Source organism: Propithecus coquereli, unplaced genomic scaffold (assembly GCF_000956105.1).
Source record: "Propithecus coquereli isolate 6110/MARCELLA unplaced genomic scaffold, Pcoq_1.0 Scaffold6, whole genome shotgun sequence".
In the NCBI taxonomy this organism is placed as follows: Eukaryota; Metazoa; Chordata; class Mammalia; order Primates; family Indriidae; genus Propithecus; species Propithecus coquereli.
The window spans coordinates 8,162,074-8,164,833 of NW_012151951.1; the positions used below are offsets into that span (position 1 = coordinate 8,162,074).

Sequence of the window (2,760 nt, forward strand, 5' to 3'; positions counted from 1 at the left end):
ATATTTATAGTACAGAGAGAGAAGGGTCACAATTATATGCCATTTCTTTCCTCTGCTGCTTTGGCACTGGAACAAACTTCAACAATAGACAAGAGTGCCCCTGGATGTGAGCATGGAATCTTTTATAATTATGGAAAATATCTCATGTGGTAGAAAACCACAATGTCACACATGCGGAGTGGGTGTGAGTCAAAGGCACAAGTACGGCAGTGGCCTAAAGGAAGCCAGAGGGACCTCTAACCAGGCACGGATCCTCCTGGTGAGGTTTAGCAGTTTGAAGAGGCTAGCGGAAGGCATTGGTATCTTTAGCTAATTCTTTGCACAGAAATCTGTCCTCCTTATCCCATGACTCTTGCTAAGGATTTTCCTATTGCTTTCTCAAAAGAGGCTTATCAATCCACAATGCTAGTAGCAATGAACGAGTGTACAAAAATCAAGATCAGGGGCCATACTAGGTCTGTGAGTTAGAATTTCTCTCATTCCTGCTTTAATATACTAAATGATAAAAAATTCTCTCTTTTCTATAGGACAATTTAAATTTGTTAATGAAAGAATTATGTAATAATAGTGGTATCTTGGTAAATTGCTCTCAAAAACAAACAAATCAATCAATTAACCAATTCCTGGTTTGTGGCATTTGCCAATTTCTGGTACCGAAAATACTCTCACCATGGGCAATTTTAAGGGACAAATGTCATGTCTCTAAATGTGAAACTGGGAACAAAATCCAATGGAGAGCTGGTAGGAGCCAGCTCTAGGACATCACTGAATTGGGCACTTTGTTCTTAGGGAAGTTGCTATTGTAGACTCTGTGCTTGCCATTGTAGCATCCCTGCTCTTGTATACTTGGACTTTAAAGGCTACTTTCTATTACTGTTTGATCGCAAATGAGATAGTTATGTAAATCTAAATTGTATCTTACACTTAACACACATTCTAGAGTTTAGAGGGAACAGAAAACTTTCATTATGGGCTCAAGAACAGAATCTTGTTATAATAAGTCTCTTTTCCCTTTATAAGTCTCCATGTCACCCCAAACTCTTCCAAATCAGGATTCACTTGGTGAATCATCCCACTTTTAAATGATAAAAGCATGGGGCAGAGGACAAGCCATTTTCGTTGGAGGATTCACTTAGCTCCCACCTGGGAACCCAGGTGGCACGTCCCTTCCTTGTCCATTCTGCAGTTGCAGTGCTAGTGGTACTAGTAATGCAAGTGGTGGCAGGAGTTCCCATTATTCTTTGGGGACAGGAAAGTTGAGTGGACGGGGTGGTGTATGGAGGGGAAATAGCCTTCATGTTTCTCTAGCTGGTTCATTGCCATCTGAAACTTGGTACTTCTTGCTGCCCATTAATTTATAATAAAGGTGTGGATACTAACCCTTGGAAGCCATAGAGGTAGGCTTATTCTCTGCCTATGTAAAATATCCTTACTACATGCCCTGTATTAAATTAGATGGAATTTGGTTAATGCATATCTTTCTTGGAAGGCTCCGGTATTTGTCCCAAACCTTCTGGAATAAGGGTACAATGCTATTTTATACATTTATATCAAGCCTCACGGCTTAGGTAGTCTTCAGTTCCCAGGCCCTTGCGGGTATTGTGGTATTATAAAGAATACATCTGGTCTTTGTCTCTGATTATTGGTAAAGATCTTCAAAAACCCTTGGAATTTCCTGAGTCATAAAAGTGTCTGTTATGTTACTGAGGTACTTGTGGTGGGCCCCAAGATAGCTTCCCAATGGGGGATGGTCACCAGAAAGACCAAGTACATGATTTGTGAGTTGGGACTTTCAGCAGTCCATACTCCAGGGAGAGAAGAGAGGCTGGAGGTTGAGTTCCATCACACGGCCAATGATTTAATCAATCATGCCACTGTAATGAGATACCAACAAATACTCTGAATGTCAACACTCAATGGAGCTTTCTGGTTGGTGAACATACGGATGTACTGAGAAGGTGACAACTTCTGACTCCCTCAGGAGAGGGCACGGAAGCTCTGTGCTCTCTCCCAGACCTCATTCTTTATAATAAAACTGTAATCATTAAGTATAACACTTCCTTGAGTTTTGTGAGTTGTTCTGGTGAATCATTGAACCTGAGTGGGGCGTCATGGGGAACTCCTGAATTTTTAGCCAGCTGGTCAGAAGTGTGGGTGGTCTGGTCCCTTGCAGCTGATGTCTATAATGAGTAGTTAGCACCAGAAATGTGTTGAAGTACACCCAGTTGGGAGTGAAACAGAACAGGTGTCTCACAAAAATATTCCTTTTTTCTAACTCTCTTCCCCTCCTCCCCTTACTTCTGGCTGTCTTGTCTCCCTCTATTATGTTTGCCATCACACCCAGGGCCACCTCCCCCCACTGCTTCCAGGTTTTGTTATTTCTTCCTATAGAATAAAGAAACCCGTCTCTTACTTTCCTTGTGTTTAAGAAATGTTGTAATATAAGGTATCAGCTTAAAGTTAATGGTTCCCTCTTCCACACAACTCTACAAAGAGAACTTGGCTTAGAAGAGACTTGGCTTTTCTCAGTGTCTGGAATGGCTCCACAAGAGGTTGAAACGGGGTGGGGGGCAGCAGTGGGTGAGAAAGGGTAAGCTGTGGCTCTGTGCATAAAAGAGGGATTTTTACCCTAAGGTCTTGCTAATTTTCTCCTCAACTATTTGAAGTCAAACACACCGTACCATCACAAGGATGATTTCCTTTCCCTCCAAACAAGAACTTTATATTTCTTTTAACTTTGTCTTTATTATGCCAGGGGAC

General features: G+C 41.7%; 1 protein-coding gene across 1 annotated transcript in view; it reads right to left on the minus strand.

The window, feature by feature from the left end:
- KDELC2 (KDEL (Lys-Asp-Glu-Leu) containing 2) overlaps positions 1 to 2,760 on the minus strand; it is a 54,560-nt gene that overhangs the window by 2,318 nt on the left and 49,482 nt on the right. The window lies entirely within an intron of this gene.